Consider the following 14049-nt stretch of genomic DNA (forward strand, 5'->3'; position numbering starts at 1 on the left):
TGGTGTAGGCAATGGCTGTGGTACCATCATTTAATGGACATTTTATAAAAGATAATGTAGCAATAGAAAAACATTATCATTAACTAGGAGGTTAAGGAAAAGCAGAATCAGGGACTTCTCTGGTGGTCCAGTGGATAAGACTCCATGCTCCCAATGCAGAGGACCCGGGTTCGATTCTTGGTCGGGGAACTAGATCCCGCATGCATGCTGCAACTAAGAGTCCGTGTGCTGCAACTAAGAGTCCACGTGCCGCAACTAAGCCCTGGCGCAGCCTAAATAAATAAATATTAAAAAAAGAAAAAGCAGAACCAAAATTGCACAACTGTGTAAAAGTTGTATGTTCATGTTGACGAGGTACAGGATCAATTTTAAAGAACAATTTGATTTGTTAATCTAGAATACTGAGAGTGAATTATTGTCTTCCTTTTATTTTGAGGGCTGTTGCTTAGCTGATTTTAAAATCTGTACTTGTTAAAACCAATATGTGGATTTGGGAATTTATGAACACTTTACAAAACAGAAGCAGCCAAAAACGATGGCTTCTGCCTTTCCCATTAACGTTCTAATTAATGTTAGTATGTAAATACTTACATGATTTTAGGAAGATAGCTTAGACTTGTCAACAAAGGCACAAGAAACACACAGAACCATAACCATTAACCTCTCTCATAAAAATCAACAACAACAGTTACTTCTACCACAAATTTAGAAACCAGAAATGTCCACACCAGGACAATTTAGTGTGCAGACACTATAATCACATTACATATAATACCACTGGGGCTTTCTCAGAACCATCCAAAAGATTAAAGAACCTTGACATTTATATGACATAGTTATTGCTAGAATAAAAGGTTTAGATGATCTCTTAATCCCTTAGCATCTGTAGTTGAAATGCATTCTCTGGCATTACAGATAAGAAGAAATGAGTCAAGAAACTTGTTAATTTATAAAATAGTGATTTTTCATAGTCTCCTGTTTGGAGCCATATCTGTATAGTTAATCTCAGACAATCGAAGCATTTAATAGATGAGTACTTCTTCCCCTTGCCTCTTCGTTTCCCTGGGAAGGTGTGTTATGCTCACATTTCCCATTGAAGTGGGAATTGATGGATGCTAGAATCATTACCAAGTTAAGTTAAACCAATTGTTACTTAAGAGATTAAGGCCAAAGCAGATCCTCCTCTATTTTCAGATAACTACCTCTAATTCTTACTTGGTCAAGAGCAAACATAGCCATGGAATGTCTTAAATATAGTGGAGGACAGAAATAGAGCTTTCTTTTCAGAACTGACAAAAAGGAATAATTCACACTAGAAACTCAATTACTTATGATATCTAAAAACATAATGCGAAGTCCTAGCCATGATCTGGCCATTACAGTAGGAGTTAAGGGTAAAGTCCCATCAAAGATACTATTTTCACTGGGGTTAGGATATGGGAATTTGGATGGTATTAAAAATATACTCCTTCACCCCGTACCAGCAACAATGCTGGAGACAGTTGGTCCAGGGACTGACTTTTGATAACTATTGGAATGGTCAGACCAGGATATAATCTTAGGTCTCACAGAGATCTTTAAAAAGAACTAAACTACACTAATTGAAAAACAGCAATAAATATAGATACATAGGTTTTTTAGCAGTTCTATTATGCTTCTGATTTCATTTGGGCAGAGAATGACCCTGCATTGTTTTATAAAGTACTGAATTCATATTCTAGGTGTATAGATTTTTTTTCCCCAGTGAGCTTGGGTTTTCCCTGCTTATATTCCCAGGGTCAGAGTCAGCTTCAGCCCAACCCAGGTGAAATTTTACTTCTGGAAATGCTTACCAGGCTGGACCTGGTGTCCAGCCTCAGTGATGGCCATTCTTAATCTGCGGCAAACCCAAAGAGCTGGGCTGTTTCCTAAACTGTGTAGAAGGCTGTAAGGATGTGTTGGGGCCAGGCTCAAATCCCTGAGGATCCACGAGATCAGCCCTGCATCAGTTCTGGATCTTGTATCTCCCACTGGCTTCTCTGAGCGTCAGAAAATGTGGAACAGTTGAATTTGTCTCCGACCGCTGTCTTGCCACCTTCTCCCATACACTTTGTCCTTGGGCCCAGTGCACATTCTAAGTTTGGGTCAGTACTTGCCTGTCTTCCGGGTGGTTGAAAACCTCACAAATAGGACAATGTTGGACACATGAAGGCAACCATTCTCCAAGAACAACGTTCTTCAGCTGGTGACAGTGCAACTTTGGAAGAGTGGGTTTCTATACTTGAGGTATCAGGGAGTCATAACAAATGAAACTTCTCACAGTTTTATATAAAAGATCAAATATGTGGCACTGGTAGAAATAGCCCCAAAGCTCGAGCTTCTCTGCAGAAGCCAGAGCAGATGGAAAGCATCACCCTGATCACAATGGAAAAAATTTCATACCTGTGATTAACTTTACCTGCGCCTCACCTATGCCTCTCACCCCACTCTCGCCTCAGATTAGAAAGCTCTTCACACACAGTACCCATGTGATCCCACAATTAAGGAACACCATGCTGGGCTTACTGCCAACTTATCCCATTACAGTAGAGATAACATTATCTCTAGAAGGTTCTCACTTCAGCCACAAAGAAAGCCCTTCCCAGATTAAATCTTACTGTGCATCCCTCCCCACTCCCCAGGCTTTTCCTCATATGCCTTTTTATACAGAGCGTATTCCACCAAATCCTAAATTCTTGGGTTCATCATTATCTGCTACCCTCTTACCCTCCTTGTAAAGCAGACTTCCTGGTGCCACAGACATTAGTGAAACCTTCATCTCAGAAATTTACTCATCCATCCCCAGGGTTCCCAATTGTTTAACCCAGTGTCATCCAATAGAACATAATGAGAAAGCCACTTATGCAATTTTAAATTTTCTAGTAGCCACATTTTTAAAAAATTCTATTTATTTTTTGGCTGCGCAGGGTCTTCGTTGCTGTGCGCAGGCTTTCTCTAGTTGCTGCGAGTGGGGGCTACTCTTTGTTGTAGTGCATGGGCTTCTTGTCGTGGTGGCTCCTCTTTGCTGCAGAGCACGGGCTCCAGGCATGCGGGCCCAGTAGTTGTGGCATGCGGGCTCAGTAGTTGTGGCTCACGGGCTTAGTTGCTCTGCAGCATGTGGGATCTTCCAGGACCAGGGATCAAACCCATGTCCCCTGCATTGGCAGGCGGATTCTTACCCACTGCGCCACCAGGGAAGTCCTGGTAGCTACATTTTTTAAAAGTAAAAAGGAATAAGTGAAATCAATTTTTAAAAGTGTATTGTGGTAAAATTTCACCATTTTAACCATTTTTAACTGTACAATTCAGTGGCATTAAAGTTCTTACACAATGCTGTGCAACTATCAGCACTATCCATTTCCAGAACTTTTGCATCATCCCAAACAGAAATTCTGTATTCATTAAACACTAACTCCCCACCCCCACTTCCCCTAGCACCCCGGTAATCTCTATTATACTTTCTGTCTCTATAAATTTGACTATTCATATAAGTGGAATCGTATAATATGTCCTTTTGTGGCTGGCTTGTTCCACTTAGCATAATGTTTTCAAGGTTCATCTCCGTAGTGGTGTGTGTCAGAATTTCATACCTCTTTAAGGCTGAATAATATTTCATTATATATATCGCGTTTTGGTTATTGATTCCTCTGTTGATGGAAATTTGGGTGTGACCATCTTTGGGCTATTATGAATAATGCTGCTATGAACACTGGTATACAAGTATCTGTCTGAGTCCCCATTTTCAGTTCTTTGGGCATATCCCAGAATTAGTGAAACTAATTCTAAAAATATATTTTACTTAACCTAATATATTGAAAATATTACAATTTCAACATGTAATCAGTAGGAAAACATGAGATACTTTACATTATTTTTACATTATTTTTTTGTACGGGGTTTTCAAAATCCAGCGTATTTCTTCTCAATTCAGATGATAAATTTTCAACAAAAAATTGATCTCTGTTTAGATTTCATAAAATATATATTTGAAAAAGTAGATTCACACGCCCACATTGTTCCAAATATACTTTAGAATATGTAAATTAATTAAAATTAAATAGAATTTAAAATTGAGTTCCTTAGTCACATTTCAAGTGCTAAATACCCACGTGTGGCCAGTGGCTCCCATACTGAAGAGCACAGGTCTAACCAACTGAGTAGAAACACCTCTTTTTGGTACTATACAATCCACTCCATCCTACCTTACTCAGCCTGCCTCCCACTATTTCCCAACAACTGATCCTGATCATTAACTCGAGAAATATTTATTGAGCACTGACAATGTGCTAACCACTGGATATAACGGGAAACAAATCTATGTCTGCATGGAGCCCAAAACCAGGTGGGGCCAGCAGACATTAAAAACAAGTAATTGCATAAATACATATACATATATATGTATATACACACACACACATATTTATAGTTATAAACCTTATGGAAAAAGAGGGTGTGATGACAGGACAAGCAGATGTCAAACAGAATCACATGAATAACAATATCTTAAAATTTTTGATAAGTATCTGGAGAAAAAACAGATCTGATGGGAGTTATAATAGTGGGCTTTATGTAGAAAAGAAGCTTCTCAGAGGAAGCAACTTGAAGCTGAGAAGGAAGGACAGATGAGCTGGGGAACTGGGTATAGAAGAGAGGCAGGGTAGTAAAGTGACAGGCAGAGGGTCAGCATGTGTGAAAGGCCTGGGGTGAGAAAAAGTTTCGTCTCTGAGAAACAGAGATGAGGAGAATGGTGCAAGTGTAGACAGCGGGGCCCCAAATGGGTACATAAGCAGGACTCAGTGTAGACAGTGGGGAGGATGGGCAGGTAAGCAGGACCCAGCTTATGCAGGTTTTTATATCATAGTAAGGATTTGGGATTTTGTACCAAACGCAACGGGAAAGCTATTAAAGAACATTTAAGAAAGTTGGGCTGGCATTTCTTTTAAAGGCCACTTTGACTGGTGAAGAAAAGTCCCGACTCTGCAGCTTGGCTCTTAAAAGGGCCCTTCTTTCCTTCTTCAGCCTTTTGACCTATGCTGCTTGGTCAAAGCTGAACCATAATTCTTAGCTTGTATTTATCTACTGTCATTGTATGTACTGCCTTCCTTTACTGTTATTCATACACTCAGGTCACTAATGCACCTCACCCTAACTGTAATCTTTTCCAGCAGGTGGAAAAGCTTCTCACCCATCTTTGTGTGTCCACAGCCTGGAGTATGGAGCAGACAGACCCAGTCAATCTGTTAAATTGGATTGAGGTCAAAGTCTAATCATAGTTTGCTACTTTCTCCCTCCAAAAAGCATTCTGTGACCTAATTAACTCTTTGATCCAACTTTTCTGTACTCTGCTTGCCACAAAGAATGAAGTCCCTGAACAAGAGCTGGGCAGCCCTCCAGCATCCCGGCAGGCAATACTTAATTACAAAAAGGGGTTTTGTTTCAGGTCAGGCTAGGGTTACAAAAGACATCAGCCCATATGTGACCTAGCATTTCAGAGCTTCAAGGAACTCTCTTTCTCCCCTTCAAAGTTCTGGCACGAAAACTATGTACTTGACAGAGTTCTCAAGAAATGCAAACCCATCTCCAAGAAGTGCTTGCACACTGGGCTAGATGCACCATCCTTAGCTAAGGGTGACAAAAGCATTAGATTCCTTTCTACCTTCCATTTATTGTGGATTCCATGATCCGGGGGTAAGAAGTGTGGAAAGGGCCCAAACTCTGCGATACACAAACTGTGATCTTGGCCAGATTAATCTCTGAACCTGTTTTTTTTTTTTTTTGCGGTTCGCGGGCCTCTCACTGCTGTGGCTTCTCCCGTTGCGGGGCACAGGCTCCGGACGCGTAGGCTCAGTGGCCATGGCTCACGGGCCCAACCGCTCCGCGGCATGTGGGATCTTCCCGGACCGGGGCACGAACCCGTGTCCCCTGCATCGGCAGGCAGACTCTCAACCACTGCGCCACCAGGGAAGCCCTCTGAACCTGTTTTGACATCTAAAACAGGTGATAATACTTATTACTACAGACTGGTTAGGCGGACGAGGTGAGAAGTGAAAATATCTAGCAGCAGTTTGTGGTCAAACTGTTTTCTGTGCCTTAAGGTTTGGGGAGGGGGCAGAAGGGAGGGGTAGGAAGAAGGGAGTGACCTCTGTCACCAACAGAGAAGCCACCAGGTTTCCTCTTAATCCTTCCTGATGAATAAGACATTACGGTAGATAGCTCAGAAGAAAAAACAAAAGCCCATTTATGAAACATAGTAGGACAGATATTTTCAATATCACACAATTTTTGAAGATACAAAGAGTAAATATAATTTTACCTCTACAGAAGCAGCCTTTTGTTTTATCCCCACCCTCGGCAGCCTGGACGAGCATTAACAAAGTCTACCACTGCGGGCTAATTCCCGGATTATAAAAGATAACTGTGAGAGATGAGTAAGGACTTCAGGCTTCTCTCCACAGCCCTCCCCTAGCACCGCACTTGGGCTGAGCTGTCCAGAGCCACATTTTCCTGCTGCTTCATCTTCCCCTTTTCTCCTGCCCCACCCAGTTCCACCCAGGGGCGCGGCTCGGGACTGGGAGCTTCCTACGCGCCAATCTGGATGCTCTGGGCTCTAGGTCCGAGGGGCGTGGGACCACTGCAGTCAAGACCACTTTCCATTCTTCCCAACCACCCTCAGATCCCAGGACTCCTCCGTCCGGCCCGCACAGCTCTCCGCCCCCTCGCCCGGCGTCTCCCCACCCTCACCCAAGTGCCCGCCGGGTCAGCGCGAGGCCGAGGCAGGTCATTGCCCGGGACTGACCCAGGCCGGGCCCGAGAAAGGATGAGCGTGTGCCCGGCGTGGCCCCGCCCCATCGCCAGATGCGGAGCTGTGGGTGCGCGGTGATTGGCGGGCACGGCCGCTGGATGAATGGGGTGACCGCAGCGGGGGAGCGGGGCGGGGCCGCGGAGGGCGCCGAGCGGTGGAGCGCGGCCGGGCGCGGGGCCGGGGTGGCACCGCCCTGCGCCGCAGGCGGTTAACGGTCCCCACGCCCTGAGAGTGGAGGAGGGGTCCGGGGGGCGGGCTGTGGTCCCAGGGCCCGGCGTGGCTGTAGGGCCCGGAAGTGATGGGGGCCCCGGAGGTGTTGCGGTCCAGATTCGGGCGCTGGAGGTTGGAGTGGGGGAGGAAAAGCAGCGCCCGCCCCTCCGACCGGCGCTAAGGGCGTCCCCACTCCCTGAGGATCCCTCCTGGGCTCTCGGAGCCTGTTGGTGCAAAGATGGCCCGGAGCTCTTCAGAGGAAGAGCTATGACAGGAATCCATGTCCGGACACGCAGCATTTTTCCATCCCTCGACCAGCACCCTTTTCTGACTTCGCATTTTACATTGGGTCATCCAGCAAATATCTATTGAGCGCATACTTTATGCCTGGCACACCCCAGTGAACAAGGCGGACTTGTTTCTGCCATCACAAAGTCTAAAGCCTAATTGGGAAGGTAGGGATAAAAATAGCAAGCAAAACAGTCGCAGATTGTGTGAAGTGCTGTGAATTGAGCGTAAACTGGTGGCTGAGGGAAAGGAGGTGAGGAACTGATTTTAGCCGGGGTAATAGGAGAGACCTATCTGAAAAGGTGACTTTTAAGTTGAGACCTGCAAAAGGGGAGGTGGGCAGTTTTAAGTGGAGGGTATAGCCTTCGCAAAGGCCCTGCTGCCTGAAAACACTTTTCTCATCCTCTCCAATACCTGAATTCCTGTGGCACCTTTTTACCAAGTATTGTAGTTTTATTATCTCAATTCCTGGCACACACCAGGTCCCCAAAGAACATTCAGTAAATATCAACTTAGCATTAACTGAGCTGCAGATACCCTGCTAGGTGCCCAGGTTAATTTAAGAAGTGAATAGACTATTCATGAATGTTTCCTGAATATTCATTTTGTCTTTTTTGTGCTTGTCCTATATACTCACTGTAGCACCCTGTATCCCTAGTCTTTGGGAATTTTTCTTAATTTATTTAACCAGAACGCAACTTCCCAGGCTTTCTCACTTTCAGAGCTTAGTGACTTCTTTTTTTTAATTAAGTTATTTATTTTTGGCTGCGTTGGGTCTTCGTTGCTGTGCGTGGGATTTTTCTCTAGTTGCGGCTAGCGGGGGCTACTCTTCATTGCGGTGCACGGGCGTCTCATGGCGGTGGCTTCTCTTGTTGTGGAGCACAGGCTCTAGAGTGCAGGCTCAGTAGTTGTGGCGCACAGGCTTAGTTGCTCCGCGGCATGTGGGATCTTCCTGGACCAGGGCTCGAACCCGTGTCCCCTGCATTGGCAGGCGGATTCTTAACCACTGCGCCACCAGGGAAGTCCCGCACAACATTTTTAACTCAAAGCTTCTGTAGGTGAGGAATCGGGGCATCACTTACTTAAGTGGGTTCTCTGCTCTAGGGTTTCTCACAGACTACAGTCAAGATGCCCACTGGGCCTGTAGTCATTTCAAGGCTGCACTGGGTAAGGATCCACTTTGTTGGCAGGATTCTGTTCCTTGTAGGCTGTCATACTGAGGACCTCAGTTCCTAGCAGTCTATTGGCTAGAGGCCACCCTTAGTTTCTTGTTATGTGAGCACCTCCAACATGGCACCTTGCTTCATCAAAGCATGCAAGTCAAGAAGCTATATGGAGAGAGCCAATAAGATAGAAGTCACTTCTTTTCTACCTAATCTTGTAAATGTCATTCCATCATTTTTTCCCATCATTTTTGCCATGTTCTTTCTATCTATTAGGAGCAAGTTACTAGGTCTAATCCATGGACATGAATATCAGGTGCCAGAGATCATTCGTGGCACTTTCAGAAGCTGCCTACTGCATTATTAAAGAACATTAAACTGTTGAAATAAACTTGGGGCTCCAAAAGTCTTTCATGCATATCCTGAAACAGCCTACTATGTTTTATTTGCCGTCTTTATCAAGAAGAAAGTAAATGGTCTTTGAAAATCTGATTCAATAAACATTCATTGAATGCCTACTATGTATCTGGTATAGCATAATGCTAGAGGAACAAAGATAAATGACACATCTTCCAGCCTTGAGTTGGGGAAGAGAAGTAAAACCAAATAATTACAATATTAATATCATAAGTGATAAAACAAAGGCCTGTACAGAGTGCTCTGGTTACAGGGAGAATAGGAAAGAAACATTCTGTTCTAGGTTACATTCAGAAAGTAAAAAGGGTGGGAGGAGGTGGAGAGAAAAATGAAAAGACAATATATAGGTTAAGACTATGTAGAGGGCTTCCCTGGTGGCGCAGTGGTTGAGAATCTGCCTGCTAATGCAGGGGACACGGGTTTGAGCCCTGGTCTGGGAGGATCCCACATGCCGCGGAGTAACTAGGCCCGTGAGCCACAACTACTGAGCCTGCGCGCCTGGAGCCTGTGCTCCGCAACAAGAGAGGCCACGATAGTGAGAGGCCTGCGCACCGCCATGAAGAGTGGCCCCCGCTTGCCACAACTAGAGAAAGCCCTCGCACAGAAACGAAGATGCAACACAGCAATAATAAATTAATTAATTAATAAACTCCTACCCCCAACATCTTAAAAAAAAAAAGACTGTGTAGAAGTTAATCTTCCTGATTAGCAAAATGCACAAGTAATAACATATGATTGTACTTTTAACTTGCTAGACTTTAAACAATTTTATGTGTATAGGGTATCTGACAGTTTTTGTTTTTTGTTTTTTTTTTTGTTTTTCTGGCCGCACATGCAGCATGTGGGATCCTAGTGCCTGGACCAGGGATCGAACCCATGCCCCCTGCAGTGGAAGCATGGGGTATCTGACAGCTTTTTAAGTTGTATACCTGCGTCCATTCTGTTGAAATACATCTGATGGAGGGCAGTGCATCATTTAATCATTCAGATTAGAAGACAGTACTATAAAGTTATTAAACCTGAAAGAGAATTGACTGAGTGAACCTGACATCAGGGAATATAGGAATTAAAAAAAAAAAAAAGTGCTTCACCAACAGATGCCAAGCAATAGTTTGCAGAAATAATAGAACTGCAACATACACTTGTAGATTTCATTTGACACTTAAGATGCCACATTTACTCTCCGCAAAAAGGGAATTTGAGATTGTGAAAAGAAATGGCACCGACAGTTTTCGACATGTAAGAACATGTCTAATATTGCAGGTGTACAGGGCTTCCCTGGTGGCTCAGTGGTTAAGAATCCCCCTGCCAATGCAAGGGACACGGGTTCGAGCCTTAGTCTGGGAAGATTCCACATGCCGTGGAGCAACTAAGCCCATGCACCACAACTACTGAGCCTGTGCTCTAGAGCCCGTGAGCCACAAGTACTGAAGCCCGTGCACCTCGAGCCCGTGCTCCACAACAAGAGAAGCCACCACACTGAGAGGCCTGCACACTGCAACAAGAGAAGCCACCGCTCGCCTCTACTGGAGAAAGCCTGTGCACAGCAATGAAGACCCAACACAGCCAAACATAACTAAAATAAAATGAATTGCAGGTGTACAAAAGCAAGGTGTTTTATGACACGTTATGCATATAACTAATACATCACATAACCTAGAATAATTAAACCAATTATGGCTAATGTTTGGAAAACTTGTTTCATAAATAACAGAATTAGGGCAAAACATATTCTGTACTATATCACCAACTCCAAAATCATCTAGAGCACTTATAGAACACACTGCTCAACCAGGACATAGTCCACACAAGCATGTTCTTAACAACAGAACCATGTCACTACTCTTTGCCAGTTGCACATAGTTTTTAGCCAGAAGTTTGGTTATCATCTGCTTTTGTCTACTTCCTAGAATTCTTTAGCTCCTTCGTATGTTATAGAATGAAATATATCAATTGAGAAATTTCTCTTTCGATAACCAGCAAAGTAAAAGACACATTGAGAAGCTCTCCTGATTTAAGATCTTATCTTTGACAAAGCTCAGCCTGTAAAGAGGTTGAGGACTGAGACCTGAATTCAATCTTCCTTCTTCACTAACTGGCTTTGCAGCCTTGCGATGTCACTTAACCCTTCTGTGGCTCAATTTTCTCATCTCATTATGGTGCTGAAAGGATAAAAGGAGAGTGTATTGGGAAAGGCTTTAGAAATTTATAAGTAGTAAAAAGAAAAAGAACTGGTGCCAAATTTGACTTATCATCTAAATAAATATCATAACAGTCTCTATTTCAAGAGAAAGTGCTTGATATTCAAGATAACTGATGCAGGACTTCCCAGGTGGCGCAGTGGTTAAGAATCCACCTGCCAGTGTAGGGGACATGGTTTCGAGCCCTGGTCCGGGAAGATCCCACATGCTGCAGAGCAACTAAGCCCATGTGCCACAACTACTGAGCCTGTGCTCTAGAGCCCGCGTGCCACAACTACTGAAGCCCACGCACCTAGAGCCCGTGCTCCGCAACGAGAAGCCACCGCAATGAGAAGCCCGAGAACCACAATAAAGAGTAGCCCCCGCTCAACTAGAGAAAGCCTGCTCGCAGCAACGAAGACCCAACACAGCCAAAAACAAATTAATTTTTTAAAAAGGTAACTGATGCATTTATAGAAGAGTAAAACATCCCGAATTCATACCAATTTAAGACAATGGTATGTCTTTTTCATCGTAACCATAGTTATAGTCTTTCTTCTTTTTTTTTTTTTGGCTGCACCTCACTGCATGCTGGATCTTAGTTCCCCGACCAGGGATCGAACCCGTCATGACTTTTTTTTTTTTTTTTTTTGCGGTACGCGGGCCTCTAACTGTTGTGGCCTCTCCCATTGCGGAGCACAGGCTCTGGACGCGCAGGCTCAGCGGCCGTGGCTCACAGGCCCAGCCGCTCCGCGGCATGTGAGATCCTCCCGGACCAGGGCGCGAACCCGTGTCCCCTGCATCGGCAGGGGGACTCTCAACCACTGCGCCACCAGGGAAGCCCCTAGTCTTTCTTCTTTTATAGCACTTTAAAAAGGTTAAGTATTCTCTTGGAGTGTGTTAACTTTTCAGATTTTAACATTTCAGAAAGGTGGCAGGAAAAACTATCATTAATGGGGAACAGAAAAATATTACCCATTGACAGTAATTTTTTAAATTATTGTAGTTGTTATTTTCTTTCTCTTAGACTTAATTTTTGGCCAAGGGTTTCCTAGTAAAAGCATATCTTACTGACCTGCATTTCAATTTCCCATTCATTTGTTCATTAATTTATCCATTGAATAAGTACTGACTGAGCTCCTACCAGGTGCCAGGCAATGTTCCAGGTGCTGGGGTTTCAAGTAGTGGTGAACAGGACAGTCTGTGCCCTCAGTGAGTTAACAAGGGGATGAGAATAAACAAATATTAAAAGTGAGCCTATAGGGACTTCCCTGGTGGTACAGTGGCTAAGACTCCATGCTCCCAAAGCAGGGGGCCTGGGTTTGATCCCTGGTCGGGGAACTGGATCCCACATGCATGCCGCAACTAAGAGCCCTCATGCCCCAACTAAAGATCCCACACATGGCAACAAAGATCCCACATGCCACAACTAAGACCCAGAACAGCCAAATAAATAAATAAATAAATTTAAAGTGAACCTCTAGTATGTCTGACAGTGATAAGTGCTAAGAAGAAAAATAAAGCAGAGTAAAAGGGAGGCAAGGAGGGAGATGTTACAAATTTAGATAGTGATCAAGGAGAACTCTCCAAAAGATGACATTTATAGAGATCAGAGTGAAGCAAGGGTATAAGCCTTGGAGATTTCTGGGTTACATTATCTAGGCATGGGAGAGAGTAAGTGCAAAGGCCCTGAGGCAATTCTAGTGCTTAGTGTGCTCAAAGAATAAGGAGGAGGCCGTTGCAGGTGGAAGACAGAGTAGCTTTAGAAGGTCCAAGAAATGACAAAGGTCTTATATGTTGTTTTAAGGGTTTTGACTTTTACTGAGTTAAGAGTTTGATAGATTGTTTTAAGTGACTTAACCTGGCATTGGTTTTAAGAGGATTGCTCAGGCTGCTGGGTTGTGAATAGACTGTAGGAGGAAAACACAGAAGTAGAGGTCAAGTTGGAGACTATTGCAAAATTCTGGGAAACAACTGATAGTGACTTAAACCAGTGGCTGTCATAAGGAGGGTGAAAAGTAAACAGATTCTAGATATGTTCTGATGATGGACTAGGCAGGATTTTGCTGATGCATGAAGATAGGATGTGAAAGAAAGAGGAGTTAAACATAACTCTAGGGTGTTTGTCTTGAGAACACCACAGAGGGAGCAGGTCTGGGGAAAAATCAAGAGTTCACTTTTTAGTATTCTCAGTTTGAGATGCCTTTTAGACAGACACTCAAGAGGAGGAGTCATTAATAGGCAGTTAAGTATATAAGTCTGGAATTCAGGGGAAAGGTTTGGGCTGGAGAAATACATTTGGGAGTCAGCAGATTGTAGATGGAATCCAAAGCCATAAAAGGGGGATGATAATACACTTAGGAAGTAATATAGATAGAGGGAAGTGAGGACACAGATGCCTTTCATTGCCCAGTTGCTCCCAGATAGAGTACTAAAGACTATAAAAGGAAGTGGAGAAGAAAAGACCAGAGAATCCAGAAACAGGTCAAATTGTTCACTCATTCAGCAGATATTTATGAGCATCCGCTATTTATCGGAGGTTCTGCTAGCCATTGGGAAAACAACATGGTAGACAGGCATGGGCAGTGCCTTTCAGTAGCTCACATCCATTAGGATGAACACTCAGGACAGGAATAGAGATAAACCTGGTTACATGTTGACCAGCAACAAGGAAGAGTAGCAGCAAGTAACAGAGGAAGCATGGAACAAACCCCAAGGTCTGAGGAGGAAAGAAAACTGCCTTTTAATCTCTAGGCCAATGGGAGCCCCTGGCAACAAGATAACAGAAAACACAAATTAGAAAAGAAGAAAAAAGTAAGATCATGGGGAGGAAAAACAAAAGGCAGAGACTGAATAGTGTTACCCTTAGCATAAACTAGCTTATACTTGGTTTATATTTTCATCAACATTCAAATGTCCAGAGGCAAACATAGGCTTGTATTTTATCTCAAAAGAGAGGTTTCATTAGGTT

This window comes from Mesoplodon densirostris, chromosome 10, assembly GCF_025265405.1.
Source record: "Mesoplodon densirostris isolate mMesDen1 chromosome 10, mMesDen1 primary haplotype, whole genome shotgun sequence".
Lineage (NCBI taxonomy): Eukaryota > Metazoa > Chordata > Mammalia > Artiodactyla > Ziphiidae > Mesoplodon > Mesoplodon densirostris.